Source organism: Neopelma chrysocephalum, unplaced genomic scaffold (assembly GCF_003984885.1).
Source record: "Neopelma chrysocephalum unplaced genomic scaffold, ASM398488v2 Primary Assembly neopelma1_71, whole genome shotgun sequence".
In the NCBI taxonomy this organism is placed as follows: domain Eukaryota; kingdom Metazoa; phylum Chordata; class Aves; order Passeriformes; family Pipridae; genus Neopelma; species Neopelma chrysocephalum.
This window is the reverse complement of record NW_020897731.1, coordinates 3,090,873-3,112,439: the sequence shown is the minus strand read 5'-3', so window position 1 is coordinate 3,112,439 and position 21,567 is coordinate 3,090,873. Positions and strand designations below refer to the sequence as shown.

General features: G+C 37.4%; 1 protein-coding gene and 1 long non-coding RNA gene across 7 annotated transcripts in view; both read right to left on the bottom strand.

Moving 5' to 3' along the window:
- The window catches only part of PPP2R2C (protein phosphatase 2 regulatory subunit Bgamma), a 193,481-nt gene that overhangs the window by 151,315 nt on the left and 20,599 nt on the right, over positions 1–21,567 (bottom strand). The gene's annotated exons all lie outside the window — the stretch shown is intronic.
- LOC113969167 lies at positions 14,779–19,379 on the bottom strand. Its single transcript, XR_003534778.1, has 3 exons — positions 19,337–19,379; positions 15,056–15,115; positions 14,779–14,945 (listed from the first exon to the last, which is right to left on the bottom strand). It is a non-coding gene; the product is annotated as an uncharacterized LOC113969167 (long non-coding RNA).

The following is a 21,567-nucleotide window of genomic DNA, read 5'->3' as shown; positions in this document are numbered from 1 at the left end:
TTGCAATTCTACATCACATTTAACAATCAAATTCTCCATCTGACACTCCAACACCTCACACAGAACTTGTGAAGATGGTAAATTTGCCCCAACCTCCAGTCAGCAGCTGAGTTATCCTAGAGCTTGTTTGTGGGTAAGGATCAGCACCGCTGTGTCCTGTGAGACAGCTCTGGCCACCACAGGCAGCCAGGCTGCTTCTGGGCTTTCAGACCACCCGTTCCAACCCTCAGCATTGACGATGCCCAGGAATGTTACATGAGTTATGAGAAGATGAATGATCACTCTCTTGCCTCCCTTCTCTTCCCCAGCTTTGGGTGTCCCTGAACTGGAACATTCAGCTTCAAGATAATTTTTCTTATTTCTCTCTTTTAATATCATCAAAACTCTTCAAAACTTTTCCAGTCACATATACAGTCACATACAATGAGAAATACTTGTTGCAACAGCCATTATTCTAAATTCTGTAGCTGCCATCAGCGGTAGAAGTTCTGCCATTAACAAGAGCCTAACTCACCTCTACTATATTCTATGGCCAAGAGCTGATGCTATTGCATTGCCTATATTCCGTTTGGAAAAAAACAACCAATTAGAATGGATTCAGGACAAGCCAGACTCTGACCTTTAGTTTTGACTTTGGCTGCCTTTCATTTGTTTGTGAAGCCCTGTAATTGTTTACACACATAAATTGAATCTGTGGCATGCGAAATTCGGGCTCTGCAGCCTCCATAGGTAATCTGGGGTTATAGGTTAAAAAACACTGACATCATGACAAATTGCTGTAATTTGAAGAATAATCTGAAATCCTGCTGGGACACAATTGAGTCTGTGAGCCTAGTTGTTAATGATAATAAAAGCTGACACAGTAAAAATGATAAAATTAAAGAGAACACCCAGTAATATAAGTACCTCCAACATATGACATTGACAATCCAGTTAAGGGGGCCAGTAAAAATCTCATTGGTGAGTAACTTAATGCTCCATTTCCAGTTACAGAACTCTCCACTCATTTGTGGAAATGCAACCACTAACGGCTTTTGTCTTTCCTTGCTTACAAGTTATTTTTCATAATTTTTAGAACATGTAGTTTTCAAAATACCTTCAGTAATGCAAGGTCATAATTCCACTTTCTGATTAGTTTGTATCTGTGTAACAGTAGATAAAACCTGTATTTCGCACGTAGTACACCCATGATACCTTTCTCTGTCTCTCTGACATATCATAAACCAGCTGGCAACATAAAATATAAATTGGCTAGCTATAAGAACAGATGAATCATTAATTACTTATTCTGTACCAAAATAAGAGAGACCAATTTTACAGTATCAAATGGCATGCTAATGCATAGCTGTTCATTAAAATTATATTTAAAAAAAACCAAAATGCAATGAGCATTATTTAAAACACTAATCATAGAATCACAGAATAGATTGGGTTGGAAAGGATCTTTAAAGGTCATCTAGTTCAACCCCACATATACATTGCTATTTTAAAATGCTAGTATTTCTCATGGGTATTGAATTTTACTCTGGCTTTGTTTCTTTATTTTTGTTCTCCACCAATACTTAGATATTATGGATTAGCCCATATCATTATAAGCAGCATAAGATTTTTATTCACGCTTTATACTAAATTGTATCTTTCACAGGCCTCACACTTCAGATCATCATTCTCAGCTTTGCAGGAGCAGGAGACGTCGTCTCCTCACAAATACAATTTACAAGACATAAACTGTATGCTGCTAATGTGAAAAATCACATAAATCCTAAAACTAAAGCTAACAGGTTTCTAACATCTCTTCCTTCTGATAATACGGTCAACCGAGAGTCCAGAATTTTCCATCAAAAATTGTCTGTATAATAAAAAAGAAGAGAAAATAATACAACAAGGGACTAGGTAGATTGGCAAAGCTTAAGAAACCACTTGGATTTGCTTTAGAAGTGCAGGAAGACTTGAATCCATCCTTTGGACTGGATGCTGTGATAAAGTGTAAAATAGTAACACCACTGATAGTTGGCTCGCTTCCAAACCTTTTCCAGCTTAATCCGTAAAATAAACACTCAAAATTGAAGACTGCAAGGTTAAAAAGATGCTATGTCTTTATTCGTAATTAGCAGCCAACTGCTACACTTTATCAACATATGGAAAATGAATGCAATTGATCTGCCTTTGAATGGCAAAGTGCATTTGCAATCATTTCCAGGGATTTTTTTACATCACTGGAAGCTTAGCATGAGGATCCAAAGCTGCACGCACAGGCAGTAATCTTCATGCAGTGGATTCTGAAGTTAACAACTGTTACACAGAATATCCACTGTCTTTTGTCACACTTCTATGTTGCACGGCATGTAGGTGTCCAAAGTTTTATACTGCTACTTATGAAAACATTAGGAAATTTCTACATTTTCATATGCTATTTACCTTATTCTATTATCTTATTTCTCATAAGATCTTGTATTTCCTCTACTCCTCTCCATATCCAGCAGCTACTCACTGACACCTGCCAAAGCAAGCATCAGGGACAGGTCAATCAATTTTCTTCTTAGTATGATTTTCTTCTGTTGAGGTGGAAGTCCTGTCAAAGGAAATGGTTTCCAAGAGCCCATCCACAGAACAGAAAGGGGAAATACTGCCTGAGCGAAAATATGTGCAAATTAGGTTTTCATTCAGGGCACACAATTCAACCACTTCACAACTGATAAGGAAAAGCAGCATGAAGCCCTTCACTGGTGTGAAGCACATCGAAGAACCTGTTCTAAGACAGCTTCATCGAAAGCCACAGGTGTCCAGGATAAGCTGATTGATTTGGTCATTTCTTCACCCAAAGTGCTGTCACTGATCTCTGTGTTGCCCAGTAGGCTTCTGTCAAGTTCTGAATACTCTTCCTAAAGCTATTAAAGGTCTCCAGATCAAACAGTTTACAAGTTCCAAGTTCAAATTCTGACGTAATGTTCCAAGAGGAATACTTCCTATCTAACAAGACTGTCAGCAAAACTCCTATATATAAAGTGTTGTGAACTGTAATCGAACACACAACTAATTAGAATGAGATCTGACCTTGTTCTAAACACTCTGAAATATGGGAAATAGCCCTTTTTATTTGGTTTATCAAAAAAAAAGGTGAATCACTTTACTTGGTTTTAATTTTCAGTAAGAATAAAATACTCTGAATATAAATCTATTTTAAAACTGTACCATAACAAAGCAACTGTAATTATACAAAGTTGATGAGCTCCTTGTCCTACTTTTTACACCAGAGTTTTGCAGCACTCTGCAACCAGGCTTTTATTCATTTTTAGCAACAACAAAGCACCACTATACAAACAAATCAAGGCTCCACACCATGGGCTGATCTCATTACTGATTTCACAAGGACCTTCACTGATTTCACAAAGGACTCCCTCTTGAAGCAGCCTGATTTTATAGGAACTTTTGCATGGATTATGCAAGATTGGGGCCCTTCTTGTTTTGTTCTTGTACAAACAAGCATCTGCTTTGGCACACTTGGCACTAACCCCACATTTCTAAAATTCAAGTGCTTTTCTGGGCATATGCTCAGACCTAGAAGAGAACCAAGGATGGAATAAAACTGCAAGAGTTGCACAGCTTTTTATTTTGGCAGTATCGTTTTGAAAATTCTTATACATTATAAGGTGTAAAATTTGCAATTTTAGTACCTGTTAAAACTATAACAAACTCTGAAACGCAAACTGTGTACAATTCAACTATGTTACACATGTTAAAGTAGAATATCCAGTACAGTCCAGAACTTTTACCAAGATCTTTCAAGCACCAAATCACACTTAATGATGAAAGACAGAAAACAAACTCTAGTAGAGTTGCACTGTATTTCTACAGAAAATAATGACAAGTCTGAAAAATAATGCTAAACTTAGACATCACAAATGTGCAATAAAAGGTCTCCTATGAATCTTTATATATCTGCTAGGAAGACATTAGGCTATCTAAAAAACCAGCTGCTGATCTTTATCAGATAAAACAGATACTCTCAATCTAGCCTTCCCAGCTTTCAAATCCATTTCCAGATATTAGGGATTAGAGAGAGATCTATATTGAAGAAAATAAAAAATAATATAAATATATAATAATATAAATATATATACACTGTAATTACAAAATTACAAAATAAAATAGATTTTAAAGCTTTGTTAAAAGTTGCAGAAGGAACAGTTGAATGTATCTAATAGCTTCCAAAGACAATTTAGAATGAGCAATGGAAACCTGACTCTTTCTTAAAAAGAGTGCTTAGGTATTGGCAAAGGTAAAGAACATCAGATAAATTTAGATTTTATAACCAACTCAATAACACATTTGAACTGGGATTTACAGTTCCCACTGGGAACTTAAAGAATGAAAAAGAAGCCAAACCAAACCATGACATTGTTGCACAGCTCTAAAATGTTAACAGCTAAAGAGAAGAACTAAAAAATTATTTAAGTTATTTTCTCTTCTTAAACTATGGCAAGTGCCATAGTTTAAGAAAGTCACTGTCTCTAGGTTTCTAAGTAAGCCTAAGGACTCATAGCCTAGGGGGCAGCCTCTGCAGTTATTAATCTCAGTAACACCCTTTGCATGAAGAAATTTTAAAGGGTAAAAGATGAAGAATTTAATATTAAATGAAGATAAAATATAAATTAACACTACAAGGCTAGACAGGACACTGACTTTACTAATACTGTTTATGTATCATCTTTAATAAACTTACTACATCTAAAACACACAATTGTATCTCTAGAGGTATCAACACTTGCTCATAATCAGCTACATTTTTGAAAGGTTATGGAGAATTCATTTGAACAGCATCATCAATATTAAACACTATTTGGAATGTTATCTTGAAGTAGCATTTAAGCTAGATATCTAAAATTGCACATATTACGTAATTGAACATACTGTGGAAAAATCTGAGCTCTTTACTATATGCACAGATTTGGGAGATGGCTTTTACATCACATCAACTACATAACAGCTAGTAAAATTACTTGGAAATGCAGTTTTAGGGAGACAGAAGAAAGAAGAGACTTTCAATTAACTGTCATGACTTTTAAAATATTTTTAAGCAATTTGTGAACTGATAATGCAGTTATAGGTGATTTTCTCCCTTTCATATCATATTAGTGATGCTTTTGTCTCTCATTTTTAAAAATACAATGAACTTCAAGTAAACTTTAGTCGGGATTTCAGGACATGACCCACTTTGAAGATGCACCTTACTTTCTACTGAAGATGTGTATTATCTAACACAATACAAATAGGTCAGTGCTTCTGTTCTAGTTCTTTTTGTTATAGCTAAAATCAGCACAGACTAAAATTAATACACATGGCAGATAAGGAAAATAGAAGTTATTACCATAGCAATACTCAAGAGATACAATCAGGTCACAAAAACTGGGGGGAAAAAAGCAGAAGCATCACTTCAAAAATCAATAAGCACTATGAAAGGATGAGTCTAGCAATTGCAAAAACAACTGTCCATTAAGCAAATAACCACTATACAAAGAAAGGAAAAGGTGTTCAGCCAAGGTTCAAAAATACAAAATCAGTAATTCACATCACCACGGCATTACCAAACCATAAAGTGGTATGCCTGCAAGCCTCAGACTTTTAAGCAGAAAATCATTTCAGCAGAAAATCAGTAACTTATAATCATAAAATTTCAGTAACAGAAAGGTAAGGGGCTGCCAAAGCAGTTTATACTTAAGCCCACAAATGTAATTCAAATGCCATTTCCTTCTAGAGTCACAATATGCTCAATAAAGCACAAAGTGTTTTTCGTCATATATATGATGCAGCACAAGTCAAAGAACAAAGTTTTGCCACAGCACAACTGATGGTCAAAAAAAAAACAAACCCCAAAGTATTGTGAAACTGATTAATAATTGCAATTAGAAGACAGAATTACTGTCCCTATTATTGGTATCACATAGAAAGCCAGCATGTGGATGGTGATAGCCACGGGATGTTTTTCTTGTTCTTGGCGGAAACAAACAATTTCTCTGGCTTCTTGTGCTGGTCCCTTCCCCCTCCCACCTCCTTCCTGGCTTACTCAGCCCTGGACATAATCCTCTGTTTTAAATAGACAATATATCAAATGTATAAATTAACACTATAAAAATTCCTTACCTATAGTTTTATGTAAAAAACATGCAAAAAGAAGAAAATACCAATACCACCACTTGCATACAACCAATCTGTACTAATTATTTAATCTGCTTTTTTCCCTATATGTTACATTCTCATTCTACAGTCATCTTCTGTTTGTGTCTTTCAGAAGATCAGCCCTAAGGGACAAGGGTACGATATTTGTATGCTTTGCAGCAACATTTATACACCACCACTCCCTTACATAATACTGCTGTGGTATGACAAAGTCTCCAGCTCTGTAAAGGACAATGTCAACAAGACACAGATTCAGAGTCTACTCTTCATTTACAGCAGTTTCTTTTTTATGAAAACGAAATTGAGTATGTTTGATCACGAAGAGAGTGAAAATCCAACACTTACAAAAGCAGGTGTTTTTAGGAATTGCAAATAAGAGCATAAAATCAGCAGTACGTGCTCAAAGATCCCTGTATCTCAATATCCTGGCAGGAACAGCAGTCTCAGGAGGAATATAAAGAACAGGGGCAGCATAGAGAGACCTCTCCTGGGCACCATCAATTTGTAGATTGGGGACTACCCCACAATACAGCTTTTAGATTTCTGTCAGTCTCTCCCAGGTCTTTCTTCCATGAATGTATCCAATTCTTCTTCAGCATATGAAAACTATAGATGTCCTGCCCTGTGGCAATTCACAAAGTGTTCTCGATCAGGGCACTTTTAATAGTGTATAGGGATACTTCTGCATGAGCAGTTATAGCCCAACTTATAATTATATACATTTTAATCAGAAAATGGAAAATAGAAAATTGGGGGGGGGTTGCATTTTTTTGAAATTTTAATTAGAGTATCTCACAATTTAACATAGGGCTTTTTAAATGCAAGATCAGTTAGGTCTTTTAGGTCTAAATATTAGCATATTGCAACTTTTGGTAAGGAATGGCAACATTTGGGACAGCTGCTGGCTATTAACAAGAACAGCTTGCCTCATAAAGAAACATGATATGACCAGAAGCAGAGATAGTCTTGTGACCTAGTCCAATTAAAGCTGACTGGTTCACATCCACACTGCTGTGGACAAGCACCTTTCAGATCAGCTCAATTCATGTCCACATTGTACAGCACCCAGCTTGGAACTCCTCTGGGCTACATATGGTGCCCTAATGCAATGACTGTTGTTCTGCTGGGTTTGTTTCTTTTAGTTCAAAGTGCTTGAAATGATGAGAAAGTTGTGCTGCACAACCCCAGAATCAGAGCACGATGCCAAAGGCACAGGCACAGAAGTAGATCGGGGTAGGGCATACAAAGATGCAAGTGCTGCTGGGGCAGTGCTGACTGAAGCAGTCAAACTTGGCATGGTTCATTTGCATTGCCTAGAGCAATCTTGAACACACTACACCTCTTGCCGTGCCTGAGTTTTGAAGGGAACTACTTCAAAACAAAGTGCAGAAGCTAAATTATCACATCAAGTGAGCAAAGGGTGGGGTTGAGCCCAACTGGCACCATGGAGACACTGTGGCTTTGTCTACACTGCTAAGCTAGAGACAGAGTATGGAGCTGGGTGCTGGCATGCAATTTCTGTCCCATTAAGCTGTCACAACAGCTCCCAGAATGGCTTTTGTCTGTGTTAGCTAATGCTCATCATGTCTGAGAATTGTTCAAGGACAGCACAGGCCAGGGATCATACCAGTGAGTAGTGCAGATGTATCATCCAACTTCGCTCCAGAGGGGAAAAGAGCTTAGCTATTAAGATGCAAATCTTTATATTTCTTGGCTTCAGAGCCAAAGCAGAAACCCTAGTCCCTTTTATTTACTAGTACTGTTCCTTACATCTCCATCTGCATTCTGAGCTCAGCTTGAGCTAGGAGCTCAAGGTAAAATCATACCCCTTCCCATACCTACCTTCTTTCCTTTCACAGAAATAAGGTTGAAGCACACCCACACATTGGTAACAGCACAGTTAGAAATAAAGAAACACAAGACCTCTATTATCTATACTAAATTAATGAATTAATTATATGAGAAAAAAAAAATCATGCTTTAGCAAAGAGAGCACCAAAAAATTCTTCTTTCCCTGGCTTTAAAGTATAGATGTCCTAAGACACCTTTCAAACTGAGAACACATTTTATTGTACATAAAATAGGCAGCAAGTAAAAAGCAAAAAGTTAATACCTGTAGTTAATACCTTTCCTTATACATAGATGGCAGGAAAACTAAGCTGTCAGTAGTTGCAAGGATCTTGTCAGCAGAAGCCCATTAAGAAAAATGCTGTACCTAATGGAAAGCAGGTTTGTTTCCCCAGGGAGTACAAAACAGTAGTAAAGGACAGATTCAACACTACTTGCAGGTAATCAAAAATATCGTATCTGCTTTAAACAAGACTGAATCAGTAATCAGTAAATCAGTGAATAAGTAATCTCTTGATATTAAAGGAAGTTTACTTTCCAGGCAATTCGATATAGAATTTGCTTTTAATTAAAAAAAAAATCCTCACTGTTTTTAAATTCATCCCTAACCTCTGGTTGGTCTTTTTGCTCCTTCGGCTGTTATTATTTTTCTCATTTTACCATGGCACTGCCAAAAGGCTCGCTCAGATTCATGTCTGAACTTATATTTTCTGAAGCATAAATAACATTACCATTTACCAAAAACAAGTCATAATAAAAGATATAGAAAATGATAAAAATAGACAGACCACAGTACTAAAATGAACAGGCTCAGTATCCTGAAAAAACTTCACACTAGATACTGCTCACAGACTTTGATCAATGCAATGTATCAAATAATACAGAAAATTTACTGGGTGATTAATCTTTGAAGGTATACTATATTATTAAGAAACATTCTTCTAATACAGTGGGGAAATATAAGTACATTTTCAATTTTTGTATTTTAGCACATACAAATTAAAAAGCCCAACATGAAACCTCTTCTTTCAACAGAGAAACTACCTGCTGTGATATCTGAAACCAAATCCTCATAAGTTTCAGAAAACAACCATCAAATTAAAGTCCAAAAATGTAGACCTGTAAAACTTCAGATCAGAAAAACTTGGTAAGGAAGTATGTCCACTCTGAAAACCTACTGTCTTGTACTACGCTTTATTTTGAATTAATCAATAACAAAGGAGGCAGGAATACAAGTAAAAAAATGAAACAGCTATAAATCAAAGAAAAGTAACGCAAGGCATTCATAAAGGAATATGGAGACATTCACATCTAGATCTGGAGCTGACTGTTGAAAATCAGAGAGCCAACAACTATTATATAAACAGTAGAAAATGAATTCACAAACTTAGATCAGCTGTTGACTGAACCAGTTCGTACACCACACACAAATCATCACCAGAGAGGGCATCTCTTAACCCATCAACAGCAGAAAAGGCAGAGACTAAAAGGGTGAGTAGACTGACCAGGCATGCAAACTGTACAAACCTCCAGAGACATATCCATGTACCTGGCCATGTCAGCTGAGGGACACTATACTGTTTTAATCTGTCGGCTCTAGTTGAGAAGATCTAATGGGATCATGCTGAAAATGTATTCACCCCAGCTCTGTTCTCCCAGTTCAGATAATTCTGTTTGTTTCTCACATCCATGTTAGTCCGTATTTTTTCACGTTACAGTAATTTGCCTTGCAGTACAGTGCTGTCTAGTACTCACTGTTATGCTTGTTTTCTTCTCTTCACCATCAGGTACAAGCTGACAATCAAACATGCTTGTTAAAGCTTGTCATAAATCCTAACAAGGAAATTCTTGAATTACTATCAGACAAGGAGACCCACTGTTGAAAATCACGATCCTTACAGCTATTAATGCAAATAGGATGATAAGTCTTCAGAGCCACTTTGGAGCTGGCTTTGTACTTTTATAGAGCCCTTTGCAGAAATTTGCTGCAATTCACAAAACAACCGGGGTATGTGGGAGAGTTGAGGAGTCCACAAAACCTTCGCATGGCCATTACCATGTCTTCTGATTCATAGAATGGTTTGGATTGGAAGAGGCCTTTAAAAATCACCTAGTTCCAACCCCCCCCAAGGTCAGGGACATCTTCCACTGGACGAGGTTCTTAAAGCCCCATCCAACCTGGCCTTGAACACTTCCAGGGATTGGAGACCCACAGCTTCTCCGGGTAAAATGTTAAATTCAATCTGTTCTCAGATTACACTCAGGACAAGTCATTTTCTAGAATTATTTCCACCACTGTAGCCCATAGGTTGAAGTAGGTAGAATGGTAACAGACAGTTGTGATCTCCTGCAGGAAGCCTTAACTGAAGTACCTTATCTGAGGTGAACTCTCACAGACAAAAGAGATAATGGAGAGGTAAAGGACACAAATTACAAACTACTAAAAAAAAAATTTAAAAAGCTCACATAGATAAAGAAAAGATAATATGCATTTGACCCAATGCAAACACTGCTGCTTGGTTCTACAAGTGTAAAAATGTCACAATTGGAATAAAATTAATCACTTCTTAATTTGACTCCAGGAGGCTGAAGCTAAAGTTGAGTAAGTTCACTTAAAAATTAATAACAGCAGCAATAAAGTGTTTCTGCAGAAAAACCTCCAACTTCTTTTAATGCTCTCTGCAAAGAACATGTCAAACACAGAGGCCTCCTGTTTCAGTTTGTCTGCAGGTGTTGGTAAAAGAAGTACAGGATTGGAAACTCTTTCACTTCTCATCAGCCTGGACTCACCATTAGATACTCATAATTCATTGCACAGGCTGAATAATTAGCATTTATTTCCAATCAGTATTCTCAGCTCTTCAGGTTCAGGGTTGTCTTTCACAATCTCACTACTTACCTCCTCTCCCACCAGCCCTACTCGTTACAGCTGATGGCATAAATTGCTATGCTAATGCTTACTGTAAAAGCAGTAAACATGGCTTCTCTCCAGAACAGCAAGAGGGAAGATTATAAAGTCATAATTTCTGATCTTCTCATAAAAAAAACTGTCCAGGCATTCTGTGCTCCATCTGCTCTCTGGTTCTCAATCTGTGATACACCACCTCGTAGCAAGGACTCGAGCTGCGAGGGAGGTGCTGTGTCAGACGAAAACAGAAAGACATCTTACCTGTGCAGGGTAGTAAGACTGAAACCATGTTGCTAATGGTTTGGTAAACTTCTTCAAACAGACAACTGCATTTGAAGCAAAAGGATGAAAATACATGCAATTTCAGTTATTTAAAATAACTTCAGAATATTTAAGAGCTTTATTCCTTGCAAGCTTAACCTTAATTACATAAGAATATTTCATTTTTCCGATTGTATCTCCATTCAACACAATAGGTGAAGCCAGATGCTATCATATCAGCTCTCACTGTTTTATATTGCTGGCAGCTTCCAAACAGGGTGCACACCAACATTTTTGTTTTAAAAAGACTTTTTGTGACTCCGTTGCCTTGGTTAAATTCTTCATGCTTGTGTTTCAGCCAGCACAGTAAAGACATAGCTGCTGTTTGTTCCATTATACAGGCTGAAGCCTTGCAGTCTGGGCTTTTGTTTTGTAATCACCAAGACAGGGGAATGAGAGGACAAATTTCATTATAAATATTAGGAAAATACTTTAATTTGTGCTTTCAAAGCTAAATAGGCCATAAAAATAAAGACCCCTGTTAGGCCCCATTTCCTCCAGAACCTTCTAATTAATTTTCCATAATAAAAGGAAGGTTACAGATAGAGTAATTGGCAAAAACTTTACTGCTGTAAGAGAAAGTGGTCTATTATGTCCCCAGAAAACACACCTTGCATGACCCCTTCTCAAGAAAAAAAAAGAAGATATCTATGAACAACTCCCAGTGATTTCCTTTTAATTGAAGCTTTCTATCCAATACTGCCTTGCTCATTTTAGTTTTGTACTGTCAAGCTTTTGAAAACACCAAGTTTTCTAATAAGCGATACAGTAGCCAGTCAGCATTCCTCTGAGCTCTGAATTCAGTGTTTTCAGTCAGGTATTGCAGCTCACTCACAGCAACGCTCACGTTTTAGTTTGCTTTGAATTTTTTTTCCCAGATATTTAAAACTAACCTCTCACGCAAAAATAAAAAGTCTAATTATAGCTTTAAAAATCTTGAACAAAAGAACTCTGAAAACTAGATGGACTAGACATAACTAATATCTGTAACCAGTGGAAGGCATCCATCTCAGAAGTTTCCAAAAAGGCCACAAGACACTGGAAAATGGAGCTAATCATGGCTAACTGTGCTGTGTCTACTTACCATAGTTATTCTTTTGATTCTATAAAGATCAATGGAAGAAAAACACAGACTGATGAGTTTGAGAGATTCCAAGATTCATAACCAAGCCCCCAGATGACTTGGCCTGACCTCCTGAACACACCGCACAACTTGTAGCCGAGTAAACCAGATTGGGCAGGGTAGGAGGTTAATGCATCTCTTCAGCTTTCAGTGTCTTTACATCACTCTTACATTTAATCTTGCTAACAAGTTGCATTTCCATCACCCAGTTACCTGAAGAAACAAACCATCCATCATCCGATTCCCAATTACAAAATACTTTTGTTGTTGTTTTGCCATTAAAACTGACTCAGATTAGCTATGTTCAGACCCATTTTTACGATCTTTGTGTCAGCTCGGTCATCCAGTTCTACTGAAGCTACTTGCTGGAGATTCCCTCATTTTTCTAATTTATGCCCTAAGATTACATTTAGCTCCATTTTCCAAAACCAAAACTCGTCCTCAGCAACACTGATTTGAAGATTTTTTCTTTTTTTTTTTTCCTCTTTTTAAGGAACTGTGGCTGACCCTATCTTCTTTAGTCATGCTATTTCTTGAAACCAAGTATGTCTGCTAAAATATCATCTCACATTTTTAAATTCCCGTGTCAACTTCTTTCATCCATAAATTCTGCAAACCATTTTATTCTCATATTAATAAATAAAAAATCTGTTATTGCAAAATATCATTTTTCTATCTTCATCCTCAAGGTCATGAAGCTATTAGTTGGTAGTCATATAAGTATTATGAATTAATATATTGCCTTGAAAGTAGTTTTGAAAAGCTTTTCATACAGGCAATAATAGATTATGCAAGCAATCTTCAACAGAAGTTAAGAATTTATGATATTTTCCACCTGTGAGGGAACAGGTTTCAAGTAGATAATTTGAACACCGTCTTATTGGTACAGGTTTTCTCATCTTCATAACAGTGCGGGCTGGATCTACCACATTGCCAAGCTATCAAATAATTTTACTGGATTGTGTGTTGTTATAAAATATTTAAAGCAGCCAGGCTGAACTTTCAATTCATAACCAGGAAAACATCTTTAGATCTCAACCCAAAAGCCATCCATCCTCTAATTCTAGAATCTGCACTGTCTTACACAGGGGAGGTTCTGAAAGGCTTCGAGAGGCCTCCAGGACACTGGTGAGCACTCCAGTGGGTAAAGTAAAAGCCAGAACACCTAAAATCTATCCTGTGTAATGATGACTTTTAGCACTGCTACTTTAGCAGCGCCTAGAGATTCCTGTGATAGATGAGAGCCTTACGTGCTAGGCACCACACAGAAGCAACAAGGTAAATTCTCCAGAAATTTATCATCTAAACTCATTCGAATGATATTTCAGTCCAGCTACTATTGCTGAGTAAAGCGTTGAATGTAAACAGGGCTTTCCACTTCTGACAGAGAAACATGCAGTCTCTGCACGCTACAGCCTGGCAGCAGCCCTAAAAGAAAAACAGTAATTTCCCAGAAAACACAGCCAGATGATACTCATAACTGTCAAAGAGACAGGAAGAGCCTGAGATTCAGTTCCACAGGCCAAACTCGGAAAAGGAAATCAGATAGAAGATGTATACAGATAATAAACTGGTCTCCTTTCTGCGGAAGATCAGACTAAAGGCATATTCTACTCACAGCACAACGTTCTGCAGAGACAAACAAACTAGTTTAGATATTACAAGCAGTGTCTCCTCAAAACAGCACAACTGAGGAAAATGAAAACAAACCCAAAGCAGGCTAAAATGACTCTCTTCTCCTAGAGGACTCTGCTCTCCCTGCACGTTTCAGTCAAGCACCATATACCCAAATCTCTGATGTCTCCACGCTGTTTTACATTTAATGAGACACAAGTAGCAGCAAATACATCCATGGGCCACCTGCAGCATTCAGAGCCAGTGTCACCAGCAAGGATTTGGTTTCCTAAATCACAGCATCTTGTCTGATGAGAGGAACCACTGCTGGGGAGAGGTAGAACCCACCTGATCTGGACCAGGAAGAACATCTTTGCAAAACAGGCTAAATCCAGTGAGGAAGCTTTAAACTGTTTTGGGGATTTTTTAGGAAATAGAGACCAAGGCCCTGAGGCAAGAGAGAAAAACCTTTTACTGCTGTGGGAAGGGGTGTCCTACAGACTTCCTGATCAAGGAACCTGGACGTCTGCTGAGAGGACAGCACAGCACTAGACTGGCAATGCAAGTTATGGCACTGCATTGGTGACCATTCCCTAACACAGACACTGAAGGGGCTCACCAGCAGTAACACTGCTGCTGCTCACAAACAGGCATGAACTGGCTGGTGGTCCTTGTCCAGTGGCCTGGGCTGCAGTGACCTCAAGATGACTGAGCTGAGGACATGGAGAAAAGCTGGAAAGGTAATCAGCAGAGTGAGGAGGGATTTTGCAAGTGCAGATTTACGTTTATTAAAGAGAAGAGCAGGGTAAAATCCCAGGGGAACAGGCATAAGGTCAAAGCGTTCCCAGGAGAGCTTCTTGATGTTTGAGAATTCAGGCAGGAAGAAGGCCCTATGTAAAGACTAGCAGTTTCGGCAGGAGGCCCACTTGGCTTAGGAAGAAACTTTTTGATGAGCTAAAATTTAGAAAGAAAAAGGGAGATGAAAACCAGGACAGGCAAAAAAAGACAGAGTACAAAAAACTGTTCAGAAACTTGGGGACAAAATCAGAGAGTCCAGAAGTCACCTGAAGACAGGCCTAGGGAGGGACATTTTTGGGAATGTAGGGAAGCCAAGGGCATGACAGCTGTAAAAGGAAGTTCAGAAAATGTGTGGGTGACAGACAGGGGAGAGAACTCAGTGACAGACGGCAAGAGAAAGACTCAATGTCTTTTTTGTCTCGATCTTTACACAAAAAGCTTCTGCACATACCAGCATGCTTCATGTGAGAGGCTGGACTGTGTAATGTGAATATCCCTTCAAACTACCCTTCCTGAGACTAAACCAGAAAGTCAAATAACCAAAGATACTGCAGAACTGAATTACAATAAAGGATTTATCTTGTAATCCCAGTGTACTCCCTGTCTGTCTTATACTGACTCTCCATACTTGAAGTTAGACATACCCTTTAAAGAAATATTCTTGGGTTATTTGAAATATGCAATTTACTTGCTCAATTACAGCTGTGTATCAGTGTAAGCAAGTCATTTTGAAACAGTTTTGAGTTTGTTATTATCTGTAAATTACAACCAGAGATATCCAGACTGTCTCATCAATCACAGCAAGACTGAAGAAAGATGTTTCCAGTAGACTTTAACTGCTCATAAGCTCTAATAATTTTATCCTGTTGAATTGCCTAGTGCCCTGTGTTGGTGCTGTAAAGGGAAATCAAGCAAGCTAGAGCCAAGCCAGAAAGATCTGGGGAAATGAGGTGGAAAGCACTGTTCCTTTAATCTGTTGAGGTCATCTTCCACCCTCCCCATCAAAGCATCTGAAACATCTCTTTATAGTGTCTTTTCTAGATCCTTTGTCACATCAGGTGATATTTGCTCTCTTACTCTCTCCCCTGGTTTCAAGAGAAACTGTTTTCAAGACTTATGCAGCTATCTGCAACTGCAAAATGTAGGTATTCTTTATGTAAGGAAAAACAAGCAAAAACTTTTTAAGAATAAAAGGTGCTTTTATTGTGTTTAGATGGGAAAATAATAATTCTGCCTTTTTTCTTTTTTAAGTGAGAAATCATAAAATAATGTCATGCTACATGAAAACATGAGATTACCTGAAATTATCTTAACTTCCCATGGTTGCCAAGATATCACATGTATAAGAATTTATCTACAATATACTTACTTGTCTCTGTTCTTACCTAAACTGAACTCTGGAAGAGGCCTCATCCCTTCCCCCAAAATAGTCCTGCAACAGTTGTTTCACACATCTTGAACAGAATGGTGAGCACCACAGCTGACAACACTGTTCCTTTAGCTTGACAGTTACTTTCTAAAATTACCCTTTCATATTTAGTTACTTAATCTTCCTACAGTCCAATTATGAAGGCATTTCTTATTGAGCACAGTATTAACTTATAAATATTCATGAAATCATAAGCCTTGTCTATTGAGCATGGTATTGACCTGCTATTCTCCTGATTATTATTTAAATCTATATAAAGAAAATTTAAACTCCCAACTAAACAGTCAAAATCCTGCAAAAACTCCTATATTACTTCTATAAATTGGAGAACATAGGAGCAAGAAAATAAGTAATACTGGATTATATTAGGAAAAATTTCTTCACTGAAAGGGTTATCAAGGACTGGAAAAGTCTGCCCAGGGAAGTGGTTGAGTCACCATCCCTGGAGGAATTTGAAAGACATGTAGATGTGGTGCTTTGGGACATGCTTTAATGGTGGACTTGCAAGCGTAAATGGTTAGACTCCATGATCTAAGGGGTCTTTTCTAACCTAAATGATTACATAATATTCTTCTTTTTACCTTCAAAGCAAGATACATATCTGCTATAGCTCAGAATTAAATTCTACAAAGAAGAAACTATTTTGGAGATGAAACTTTCCATTTGGATTTAGAGTTTGATTTTATATTTTCCACTACTTTGTATTTTTCTAAGTTACTAAGCTGGATAAAGTTTTTAACACTGTTATATAGTTATTGCTATATTTTCAGTTTTCTAAAGAAACATTTGTTTTTAAAATCTCACAGTGGACTAAATTAATAAAAGCAAACAAACACACATTATGATTTCTGTGAGGAAATAAAACACAGACAATAGTGAAAACATCTGCTTCCAAAAAGTCAAACTAACTCGATATTCCAAATAAAGATGAGATTTCTGATTTTATGAACATCATACAAACTCTGAGGCAGCTGTGAATAGCAGTCCTACAGAAACCTACATCCAAATCTGGTTAAAAATGGACCTTTTTCCCCTCAAAGCAAAACAAAAAGGAATCAACCTTCTAACCTCTGACCCACAAACCAAGTCTTCATTGAAAACCTTGTGCTAGTGAACCTCTGTGAACCTTAGCATTCATCAGGCTGACAGATTCTTTAGGTCCCAGGTTCCACTGGACTTTACCGTGGAACACTACAAACACAGTGGTACAGTAAACACTGTAAACTGCCAAGGCATACTGTGGAATAATGAAAATCACTTCCTACAACCACATCAAAAGAACAGTAATTTCTGATGGTTTAGTACTAAGAGATACCATTTTTAATGGTTTTGTTATGTTTTTGAACTTTGGTGCCAAAAAGACAGTGATAGATCTTTCGAGTGCTTTAAAAAAAAAATTAAAATCTCATTACACTTTAATTCCCACTGAAATCAAAGAAATGCAAAACCCACCAGAAATATAGCTTGTAAGAATGCAACCATGGTTGCAGCAAAATACAGTTCTGACCAAAGCATAGCAATAAATCGGAGGCAAAATGAGAATACAGGAGTCTCGTCCTGTTATCCTAATCCTGCTGCGCAGTACGGCCACATAGCTTTAGAGCACCTAAGTAACAGCTACAAGGTCCGATCCATATGACAGAGGCAAGAGCTGATGCAGAAACCTTCTTACATGGTACCTCAGTTTAGAGTCCCTAGGTGGAACAAGGCCTCCTAAACTCAAAGATCTAATCAGGGACCAGTTCAGACACAGGGAGAAACTGTGGCATATTTTCAACAAGCTTCATTTTTCTCATCCATTGAACTATCCTTCACATGTTTTGATGTTTATAAGCCATGAGGCTCTCAGTACAGCAGCTCAATCAAACAAGGCTCAATCAAACAAAGTGGGCAGCCAAGAAGCAGCCAAGGGCTCCACGGTCACTGAAGGGCACAGAAACTGTCTACACTCCAAAGCACTGAAGCACAGCTACACAGCTATGCAAAAAACAGATTTTCTTCCCACAACTAACTAGAAAAAATCTAGGACTTCCAGCAACAGGCATGTCTGTCCTTAGTAACTACTTCACAGGGAGCCAGGATATGAGGGGACATTGTTGTGTGTACAGTATGAGACAGAACAGCAAAGGGAAGATCACACTCCGATCACTGCCTCATCCACAGTGCAGCTGATAATGGCAGCTTCCCCCAGCCCAGTGAAACAGGCGGAACACAGTGTTTGCAGCCAACAAAGCTGATTTCATGGTGCTACACTGCAAGTCCCAGACAGAATCTTATCAGCAGTGAAGTTCTTCGGGGGCTACAGACTCACAAGCACAACATAGAAGTATCTTCTACAGATATTCAGAGTGTAGTACCAACCCTCCGAAATCAACTACAGCTCCTCCCTTTGCTGATAAGGTGATATGTAATTGGGCATGAAGTTATTTAGGGCATCACTCATCAACAAATTGCTCGTGCTACCTGTTTGATTACCAGAAGCCACAGTAAATTTTAGGGCCTTCTCTCTCTTTCCTAGTTCTAAATCCTCATCTTTCAAAGCAATATTTCATTTTGATTACCTAAAGAGTTCCTACAGAATGATTACTGATTACATTTAAATGACATATACAATCGAACAGAGGAGTACCCAATAAACACATTAAAAAGAACATTTGTACTTCAGTAACATATTTGCTAGCAAATAAGATTTTATTTATAGCTACCAGCCTTTCTTTGACTATTAACAGAACTATAACTCTAATGCCATCAGCTGCCAAACTGAAACAGAAATCTCTCTAGTGTCCTTATATGTCAGGCCACTTCATCTCTGGGATAATGGATTTTTTCTCTCCTTTGACTTAAGAAAAAATTTTTACTTTCTAAACGTGTTCTTTTCTGTTCCAACACATTGAAGCATTTTATCTCTACCATGAAGAGTTGCTGATAGTTCCTTTAAAACCTTTAATGTACTACCAAAAAAAGCAGTATCTGTGAGAGGACACGGCTCGAAAGTGAGTTTTCATATGTAATTTACAACAAATTTCACTTGTGATAAATGAAATATCAAACAAAAAATAACAGCAATATTTTCATTAAATTTTAATTAAATCATCTGAATAAAACAGTAAGTACTTACCATATGTGGTATATATGATTATTTCATTTTCTTCATAAATAGCCATTAGTAGGGTCTCCATCTAAACTTTGAAACAAAAAAAAGCCTAGCCAGAACACCAAAACCTTTATGTGAAAGAAATTATCAACACAACTATTTTCTAATGCAAAGCAAGTGCTCTACTATATAAACTTATCCATGACTTGTGGAGAATAACTTAATATCTATATAATATCTAATATCTATGAGGTCAATTCTTTAACAACTAGAGATTCACCCCAGTGAACAAAGGTCTTGAGAATTCAGTGAAGCCATACCCTTGGACTGGAGATCTTCACATAAGCCACAGTTTAACATTTTTATTTAATACTTGTTCTGAGAGAGTAACTTACAGCTTCTACTTGACAACTTAACTAGGCTAGGCATTGCAAAAACATTGTAAGACATAAGCTCTCTCCAAAGGGATCATGGTACAAGTTAATTTTAAACTAGTTAACAGCTAGTTTCTGACATAAAATTAGGGCTTCAAAAAAAGCAAAGAGGCTTGATGTATTTTATCAGTACACTTATTAGAAGTCTAAATCCTGCACTATATTTAAATAGACAGCATTTGAATACTTAGCTAAATGGAAAGCACTCAAATTATGAGCTACAGCTGTAAAAATAACAGCTGCTCTGCTTATTCTTCCTTGAGGATCTGGTTAGATTAACACATATGTAACACATGATTTATTCATTGGTTTCTGAGTAGAAACGTAAAGTAGCTAGACTGAACTATAAAAAACAGGTTAGTATAATTTCTCCTTTTAACACAGTTAAGAAAGAGCAATACGAATCCTGTCAGATTGTACAAGGCTTTTTTTTCTTGTTTTAGAACAGCTAATTTAAGCACATGATTCAGTTATCTCAGCACTGATGGATTAGGCTGGGAAAATACAGTCAATGCTACTTTAGGAACATCTTGATTCTCAGATTCTAAAATGCAAATACAGAACTGTAAGCTCTAAGTACAAACCACCAAACAGTTACAGAAACACAACAGGAAGCTTTGGGCTTCTCTAAACACACATTCTTTAAGCTGTTAATTTTGAAAAAAATCATTTAGGAGTCTGATGATTAATACCTAATGCCTTGAAGTGCTTAGTATGAGGAAAACAGCACAGCTCTCTCCTAATGCCCGATTGGCCCACTATGGGCAAGTCTAAAATCATCATGTGGCTTTAATATCCGCTAGACTAGTAAGACTTTGATAAATCCTGACAGATGTTGCATTCGTGTGGTATTTCTCAGATTTTTATACTAATACATGGAATTGGAACCAGAGGTGATAGGTTTCTGCAGTAGAGATGAGACTGGTAAAGGCTTTTTCCATGAAATAAGAACCCCCCCCCATACCTTAGTAAGTTGCTCTAAGGCAAGTGCAAAGGGCTTCAGTGCACAGTAATTAAATCTCTCATTTAATGTCTGAAGTTCATTTATAAGAGAAAAAATAAACAAATCAGGACTAACATGCTGTGGGCAAAAGCCTGGAAAAAAAAGGAGTTTTATGACCTTCCTAGCAAAGACATGATGATTGCAGCTGATAATCAGAGATACCTGGCAGAGGCACCAGGGTTGTTTGGCCTTTTCTTGGAAAATGATGATTTGCAGCTCCATAATTTATTCATCAAGATCAGACATAATTTCCAAATAAACATGTACGATCTACAACCTAGGTTATTTTACAAATTGGCCTCAAACATATTCAAAAATCACATGAAATTTTCCCCACAGTCTTCAACATGCGTTCCAAACTTCAACTCAATCCCTGTGGAACTAAAAACCATTTTTTTAGGTTTTACTAGAACAACATTTAAAATAAACTTCACGATCACAACACAGTTGTTTGAGTTTCATATTTAACTTTTTAAGCACATAAGAAAAGAGCAATGGGACGAAGAAGAGTAGGCAATCATAATCCAGCCAGGCTGTGTCCACAAAGATGTGGTGTGCAATAAGTAGAAACAGAGTGTGGCATATGGGGACTGTCCAGCACTAGTTACACACTATATCAGTTGGCACTACAGCAGAAGAAATTTTTAAGAAGGGATTTCAAAATGCCATGGTATCCTTAATTTACGAAGCACAGAACTGGATTTTTCCTTTTATGGATGAAAACTGCTCATTCAAATAAAGGCCACTGAATGTGAGCAACAGGTGTTATATCAGGCTCAGTTAACCATACAGGATGTGCAATTACACTGAACAGACGT